Source organism: Gossypium arboreum, chromosome 3 (assembly GCF_025698485.1).
Source record: "Gossypium arboreum isolate Shixiya-1 chromosome 3, ASM2569848v2, whole genome shotgun sequence".
Classification (NCBI taxonomy): Eukaryota; Viridiplantae; Streptophyta; class Magnoliopsida; order Malvales; family Malvaceae; genus Gossypium; species Gossypium arboreum.
This window is the reverse complement of record NC_069072.1, coordinates 10171749-10181107: the sequence shown is the minus strand read 5'-3', so window position 1 is coordinate 10181107 and position 9359 is coordinate 10171749. Positions and strand designations below refer to the sequence as shown.

The 9359-nt window shown below is 35.7% G+C and overlaps 1 pseudogene; it reads left to right on the top strand.

Moving 5' to 3' along the window:
* The first annotated feature begins 6916 nt into the window (after positions 1 to 6916).
* On the top strand, positions 6917 to 8870 carry LOC108455124 (uncharacterized; annotated as a pseudogene).
* Positions 8871 to 9359: the final 489 nt, after the last annotated feature.

The following is a 9359-nucleotide window of genomic DNA, read 5'->3' as shown; positions in this document are numbered from 1 at the left end:
AAAATATAAATTTAGGCCCATGATTATTTCTATCCAATTTTTTATGATTTTATAAAGTCAGAACAGGGGAACCCAAAATCATTCTGACCTTGTCTCACAAAATTCATCATATCTCATGATTTACAATTCCATTGCTTACATAATTTCTTCTATAAGAAACTAGACTTAATAAGATTTAATTTCATATTTTATTCATCCTATAATTAGATTTCTACAATTTTTGATGATTTTTCAAAATTAGACTACTGCTGCTGTCCAAAACTGTTTTAGTACAAGATATTAATTACCGTGTTATAACACCCTTATTTTCTTTTTCTACACCATTTCTCATCACTTTCTCTTATTTTCTCTTCACTAACATATCAAGAACATAGGACCTTATGTAAGAAAACTCTACTATAACATTATTTCCATGCTTTGTCAATAATAACAAACTTAAAAACATATTGAAATCTTGATATACTTACCTTGTTCTATTGATACTAATCTTTAACTTGATTTTCTCTCTCCTCTAGCTTCTATTTCTTGAATCAAACTTGATATTCTAACTCCCCATGGTCTCCTTAACGTTTTTCTCTCTTAGTAGCTATGGAAATTCTTTTGATTTCTAGGTGAAAATTGTGAATTTTTTGTGGAAGGACCAAATTGTAAAGAAAACAAAATTTCTTTCTTTTCCTTCTCTTCTAACGTTGGTTGCATGGGAAAGGAAATGTGATGTTAATTCTTCATCTTTCCTTCCTTTTATACTAAATAAATAATAATATAATAATAAACATCTCATAAAAATTTTAATAAAATAATATTTATCTAATTAATTAATTTAAAATATCATCAACATAATTATTACATTCTAGAATTCTCTCTCTTACTAATTGACCATTTTGCCCTTCATGATCTTTTAGAATTCCATCCTTGAGTCATCATTTAATTTGGTAAAATTGCGATTTAGTCCCTCATAATTTTTCACCTATTCAATTTGGTCCTAATTCATCAAATTTTCTTGGTTTCTAGATCATTCCACCCTTAAAATATTTGAACCATTAGTCCTTCAACTTTTTTATATTTACACTTCAACCCCTTAAATTTTGAGTATTTACTCTTGTGTAACAAGACTTTTCTCATCTTTGCAATTTAGTCCTTTCTTGAATTAAAATATCACAATATACTTCCCAATATTGACATAACTCAAAAATTCCCTTTTTGTCACTTTATTTTCTTATTTTACTATATCATGGATAATATTTTACTGTAAAAATTTTCGAGGTATTACAGTGCCCCTTGCACCCTAATTGTTGTAAAACAGAATGCTCAGAATTGAGCACACGGGCAGAGACGTGAGAGTGTGTCTCAGCCGTGTGGATGACACGGCTTCAGGCACAAGCGTGTGCCCTGAGCGTGTGAAGTCTGCACCTATTTTATGAAAAGTCATAAATTTTAAATCGACCACACAGCCTAGCACACGGGCGTGTGACTTGACCATGTGACTTCAATTTGTTCTTAAGTGACAAACAGAGAGTTACACGGGTTAGGGACACGGGGCGTGTGTGACTTCAATTTATATATTGTTATAAAAATATATATTTTGTTGTGTATCTTGCTGTATTACTATCATGATTTTCTTAAAAAGGTTTTTTGTCATCATGCCCGTATTATGTCGTATTCATATTTGTCTGTTTCTATGCTTCCTAGTGTGAAAAATAAAATAGAATAAAATAAATAAAAATAAAGAACACATAAATTTTACGTGGAAACCCTTTCGGGAAAAAAACCACGGGCAGAGGAGAAGAAAATTCACTATGTCGAAAAATTTTTACTCAAATACAAGAGGAATAGACTATGTCTATTTATAGGCTTGCAAAGCCATATTCTAGTAGGATTGAAACACCTTATCCTAATCAATATAAAATAGATGGAGTTTAATAAGGTTTAAAACCTTATTCTAAAATAAAATAAAAGAAGTCTAGTTCTATATGGATTTTACTTTTATTTTATTTTCCATCGTATTTTATTTAAATAAGAATTTGGGTCACTTAATTCTAACAATCTCCACCTTGACACAAATTCTCAATGAACAAGTTCTTCATCGCGAACTTTCAATAAACAAGTTCTTCACCTCTTCCAAAAACCCTTAAGGGTTTAACTTCAACAATGAACACCAACCAAGTCTAAGCAATGCTCAAACTTGGTTATAGGAAGTGACTTAGTCATCATATCTGCAGGATTTTCATGAGTGCTAATTTTGCTCACAACAATATCACCACGAGCAATAATATCACGAACAAAATGATACCGAATATCAATGTGTTTTGTTCTCTCATGAAACATTTGATCTTTTGTAAGAAAGATGGCACTGATTGTCACAAAATATTGTGCTGATTTGAAGGTCTTCATTGAGTTCACTAAATAGTCCCTTCAACCAAATAGCTTCTTTACAAGCCTCATGAATCGCCATGTACTCAACTTCAGTGGTAGACAAAACGATCGTAGTTTGCAAAGTGGCTTTCCAACTAATTGCACAACCTCCGATTGTAAAGACGTAACTCGTGAGAGATCTTCTTCTATCAAGGTCTCCAGCAAAATCAGCATCAACATACCCTATAACTCCATCTTTAGTTCTTCCAAACTGTAAGCAAACATTAGTAGTGCCTCGTAAGTATCTTAAAATCCATTGAATCGCTTTCCGGTGTTCTTTACGAGATTCGCCATGTATCGCTAAGCTGCACCGTTGCATATGATAAATCGGACGTGAACAAACCATAGCATACATGAGAGATCCTCTGCACTAGAGTATGGAACATGTGACATGTACTCAATCTCATTATCGATTGAGGAGATAAGGCCGATGAAAGTTTGAAATGGGTCGCTAAAGGAGTACTAACGAGCTTAGCATTCGCATATTGAAACGCAAAGAACTTTCTCAATGTACCCCTTCCGACTTAGGTACAATTTACTTGCTTTTCTATCTCTCGAGAATCTCCATACCAAGTATCCTCTTTGCTGGTCCTAAATCTTTCATCTCAAATTCTTCACTTAGTTGGGCTTTAACCTTTCTTATCTCTCTTTATCTTTTGTTGCTATCAACATGTCATCAACATAAAGAAGTAGATACACAAAAGAACCATCACTCATTTTTCTTAAAGTAGACACAACTGTCAAAACTACTTCTTTTGAAATCATGAGAAGTCATAAAGGAATCAAACCTCTTGTACCCTTGTCTTGGTGACTGTTTCAAACCGTAAAGGGACTTTTTCAAGAAGCAAATATAGTCCTCTTTTTCGAGACTATAAAACCTCTCGGTTGTTGCATGTAAATATCTTCCTCAAGTTCTCCATGCAAAATGCGGTTTTACATCTAACGCTCAAGCTCCAAATCATGCATGGCAACAATACCAAGCAAAGCTCGAATCGAACTATGCTTAACAACCTGGAGAGAACACATCTGTGAAGTCCACTCGGAATTTGACTGTAACCCTTTGCAACAAGCCTTGCTTTATATCCGGGTTCTTCAACTCCTAGAGTCTCTTCTTTCTTTTTAAACACCCATTTACAACGAATGCCTTTTTACCTTTAGGAAGTTTTACAAGATCCCATGTTCTGTTTTTGTGGAGTGATTCCATCTCCTCTTGCATAGCAAACATCCACTTTTTCGAGTCTTCACACTAATCGCCTCGAATAATTAAATGGCTCTTGATTCGCATCTATATCTTCACCACATTTAAAGCATAAGCAACTAGATCAACCTCGGCATACTTCTTTGGAGGTTTAATTTCTCTTCTTGTCCTGTTTTTGGCGATAGAGTATTGCGGTGAAGAAGCAACTCTATTCTCAATTTTTGTCTTGGCTTGAGGAGTTGATTCGTATTAATCGATGCTCCACCGCTTTTGGTTTTCTTTATTGGAAGAGTCTTTAAGAGATAAGTTAGGTAGCATAGTTGTTTCATCAAAACAACATCTCTGCTAATCACAACTTTTCTATTTTCAGGACACCATAACTTATAGCCTTTTACACCACTTTATAACCAAGAAAACGCATTTAATGGATCTCGGTTCCAATTTTCCATTATCAACATGAGCATACGCAGACACCCAAAAATCTTTAAATCGAATAATTAGCGGGATTACGGACCATACCTCTTGTGGAGTCTTTTCTCAATGGCAACGGATGGAGATCGGTTGATCAAAAACATGCAGATGAGGTCTTACGCCCAAAATGACTTGGTAAGTTGGCATTTGACAACATACATCGAACCTTCTCCATGATCGTTCGTTCATTCGTTCGCAACGCCGCTTTCTTCGTGGAGTATGACGAACTATCAAGTGTCTCATGATCCTTCGACTTGCACAATCTATTAAACTCATCGAGCGAACTCTAAGCCATTATGCATGCGGAGGTATTTTATCTGCTTTTCCGTCTGCTTTTTCAATCATAATTTTCCAAGACTTAAATGTGGAAAACACATCGCTTTTCGCTTCGGAAGAACGCCCAAACTTTTCGGAAAATCATCAATAAAGGTTAGCATATAATTAGCTCCACCTCTCGAAGGCACTCTGACGGCCCCCACAGATCGAATGGATATACTCCAACGTTTCCTTCGTGTTATGGATTCCTCTAGTGAATCGAACTCTCTTTTCTTCCCAAAACACAAGTGCTCACGAAATTGGTTTGCAAATTCCTTGCCCATTAAGAAGTCCTCTTTGCTTAATTTCGCCATGCCATTCTCACTCATATGCCCTAGGCGCATATGCCAAAGTTTAGTAATATCATCATCGACAAGGAAGAGGAAGCGGCAATTGCATCACCGATATGAAGAGAACCACATAAAACATATAACTTGGCAATCTTTCTTTGCCCTTTCATCACAACAAGGGACCCTTTGAAATCTTTAAAACCCCACTTTCGGTTGTGTATCTGCACTTTTGAATCAAGAGTACTCAACGAAATTAAATTTCTTTTCAATTCGGAACATGCCGCACGTCACTAAGTGTTCGACAACTCCATCAAACATCTTAACTTTAATTGTTCCAACACTGCGATTTTACATGAAGCATTATTTCTCATCAAAACAACACCTTCAGATCATTGTTTCATAAGTTGTAAACCAATCCCGATTGGGACTCATGTGGAAGGTGCACTGAATCAAGTATCCACTCCTCGCTTACTTTAGAATCATTGATGAAGCAACTAGAAGTTCACCATCATTTGTAGTCTTCTACAACATCACTTCAAGGAATTTTCATTTGTTTTCCTTTTGATTCATGACCTCCTTTTAATCTTATTTTGTAGCTTATAGCACTCAGATTTAATGTGCCCTTTCTTCTTGCGAAGTTGCAAGTTTTACCTCTGTTTGAAGATTTCGATCTACCCTTAGATTTACCACGAGGATTCCGTTCGTGTTCTACCACGATCATCATCAACATTCCGGTCTTGTCTCCCACGAACAATGAGACCCTCTCCCGAGAGTTGGGTTTAACCACAAGATGCTTCATCTTATCATACGAGGTTAAAGAATCATAAACCTCATCAACTGTGAGAGACTCGCGGCTATATAAAATCGTGTCTCTAAAGGTTGAATAAGACAGGGCAACGAACAAAGTAGAATCAACCTAGATCTTCCTTATCATCTTGAACCTCCATGGCCTCCAAGTTTGAGAGAATTTCTTTAAACACATTAAGTGTTCGTGCACGACGCACCTTCCTCCAAACGATGAGCATAAAGACGCCGCTTCATATGCAACTTGCTTGTTAGAGTTTTCGACATACATATTTGTTCTAGCCTCTTCCATAATGCAATGGCAGTTTTCTCTTTCATCACATCCCGCAAAATTTCGTTGGACAAATGCGATGTAATTGTGTTAATGCCTTTCGATCCTTACGCTTCTTCTCTTCATCGTTAATGTCGAAGGCATCTTATCTATCCTAGCAGGGCATCCTCTAGATCCATCTGTGCAAGAAGCGCTTGCATCTTAATTTGCCACAACGCAAATCGGTGTTGCGATCCAACAATGAATTTCATACTTCAAAGACGCCATTACCGTGATCGAGATGAATAACCCTAAGCTCGATACCAATTTGTGAAAAATAAAATAGAATAAAATAAATAAAATAAAGAACACATAAATTTTACGTGAAACCCTTTCGGAAAAAACCACGAGGCAGAGGAGAAGAAAATTCACTATGTCGAAAAATTTTTACTCAAATACAAGAGGAATAGACTATGTCTATTTATAGGCTTGCAAAGCCATATTCTAGTAGGATTGAAACACCTTATCTAATCAATATAAAATAGATGGAGTTTAATAAGGTTTAAAACCTTATTCTAAAATAAAATAAAGAAGTCTAGTTCTATATGGATTTTACTTTTATTTTATTTTCCATCGTATTTTATTTAAATAAGAATTTGGGTCACTTAATTCTAACACCTAGTTTATAGCATTTTCTGGGAAGGTGTAAGTTCATTCTTTACTTGATGACTTATGTCTCCGTCGCAAATCGATTGTCTTGTGTCACAGTTCCTATTTATGCAAAAATGCCATGCACGATCTAGGTATCTGAGTGTTTATAGTGATAGTTTTGAAGTGAATCAGTTGCTTTGTATTAAATTTTATTTACGAAATCGAGTTGCTTCCTTATAGAGCTGAAATATTAGACTTGGTAATTATATTTGTTATTAACCTAGACCGAAGTTAAGTGAAAATGCTAACCATGTTGCTGGCGCTGTTGCCTTGCCTCCTTTCTCCACCCCTTTCATTTTTGCTTCTTTTTTTCTTTGTCTCCTCTCCTTATTTTGTCTTGAGAAACAGATTCCTGTCTAAGCAAAAGATTTTCAAAGAACCCACCTTTTTCCTTTTTTGTTTTTTTGGCTTAGTAGTTTGCTAGCAATTTTTATTGTTTGATAATTGCCTCAACTAAAATTATATAAAATATTTTATGTTATATTAAATAATTCCCTTTATGATAGGCAACAAGGTGAGGACAGTGATAGTGACTTTAGGGACTCCTGCAGTGATGGTTGTAGTGATTGTGAACCTGAAAGAGGATCAAACCCTTTTAGAGAAAAAAGGAATCACGCATGACAAGTGAGATGTCTCCTAGGATGGATAGATTGTCCATGGGAGATCAGCAGATATTTCGAGAAGACTTATCTAGCGATGACGACGGTGAATCTGTCAATTCTCAAAATTGTTTGATTTTTGAGTAATTTGAGCACGACCCTTCATGCAGCTGAGAACCTTTAGCTGACAAGGTTAGTATATGTATTTCCATCCTTCTCTCTCTCTCTCTCTCTCTCTCTCTCTCTCTCTCTCTCTCTCTCTCTCTCTCTCAGCATGGTGTCATTTAATATCTGAATCAATGCCTTTCTCATTTTTGGTCACTTCCTAAACTAAATGTATGACAACAGATTGTAGATCTGGCCTTCCAGTTCCCTGAACTGAAGACGCTAAAAAGCTGTGATTTACTATCTTCCAGCTGGATTTCGGTGGCATGGTATTATTATTTAGTTTTCTTAAAAGTTATTTTTAAACTGGTGTTTGCATATGTAACTGACGTGTTCCTCTGACATTATCGTAGGTATCCAATTTACAGAATACCCACTGGACCTACGTTAAAAGATCTAGATGCTTGCTTTCTGACTTACCATTATCTTCATACACCGGTAGGAGGTACTAAATAATTTCATTTTGAAACTTTCTTCTTTCCTATTTGTGAACTAAGGAATATGCTAGGCTTTCTTGTTAAGTTATATTTTCCAGCTTTCACTTGTAAATTGTAAATTTGAATCTTTTACGTCTCTAACAAGTGTTAAGTCTCATAATGCATAAGTACTTTAAAAATATGAAAAGTGATTTTAAGGTCCTCCTGTTTGACTTTGAAGTAGTTATCTTGCTCTGCCTGAAAAAAGTCCTATTCCTAGTTCATTTGATATAATTTTGTGGACAGAAATGCCTTTTCATAGAAACTTTTGCTGCTTAATGTTAACCAAAATACTGATTGCACAACCTGGTGTTTTACAGACTTGCCATTAATCACTAATAGTTTGTGCTTGCATAAGCTCCGAGAGCACCCATGTAATGGCAAATAAACCTCATCTGTTGGTTTTTTTCTAAATATTTTAAGTGGACAAAGTGATCAGGTACCGGTTGTAACAGGTCTCAATAACATGGATGGTGGTCTGAAGAGTCAATTGCCTGTTTTTGGTCTTGCGTCATACAAGTTTAAGAGTTCCTTGAGTACACCTAATGGAGCAAGCGATGGTCACTTGGCGAACAACGTCTTTCAGGCTGCTGACAGTTGGTTGAGAAGACTTCTTGACCATCGACCAGATTTCATTTTTTTTTTGCCGCAGGTGATATTTAGCTATATCTGTAAAAGTAGTACCCCTAGCCATTCCAAAATGGAAATGCAACCGTTACTTGTCAAACATCACCCACAAATTACAGTACTTCAATTTTGGAGGTCAAGGTCAAAAGTTCAGTTTGGGGTGATTGTCTTTTGTAACAATTTATGAAAGAACTGGGGAAATTTTTTTTAACACAAACTGCCTCGGGAGAAAAGTTGGAACAAGGCATTAGAGAGGCAGCGAATGAAAAATTTTCGATTTAGAAGCCTATGGAGAGCAGAGCTGAGGTCGAGCCAAGGTGAGTCTTGCTTGCTATCGGTATATGTTAGTTTCACGCGGGCTTGCTTTATGTATGAATTATGAATAAGCCAAAGAAAACCAGGCCTTGTCCCCTTGTCCCCTTGTCCGGATGACAAAATATAGAATCTCATGTTTTACTTGACATAATGAAGGGAATTTTATTAGGATGGTTGTTTCCCTAATATGTATCGTGATGTTTATTTTATATTAATTTCATCTCTGTTTCTTTGGCTATCCATAACACAATCTTAATCCTTTTATTAGCATGTTTTTAAGTACAAGTACCAATGTCACCAGCAAAAAATATTTATGTTAATTTATAAACAAATCTTATGCTGACATGTCGGGGTTTAATTGGTTAAAGCTTTTAACCTAACCCATATTGTAACAGTATTAGTGCTAAGAATCACAGTGATAAATGATTTGATAATATAGGTGTGAAATTGGAAAAATAAAGATGGTACTACTTTAAACACCAAAAAAAGGTCACAATCACAAAGCATATTGCCAGCTTTGAACTTAAATATCTCTTTTGGCGAGCGGCGTTATAAGTCAAAAAGGTAGTATTATTTTTTATAAATTTGCACTTAAATGCGTTTGGAATTATTGGAAAAATAATGCACCCCAACATATGCAGCTCCCATAAAATTATCCGTAAATCCAGAGATGCAGTGAGCAACTGGGAAAATCGAAAATCCAACAACGTCGCCGTCTTTCATCAA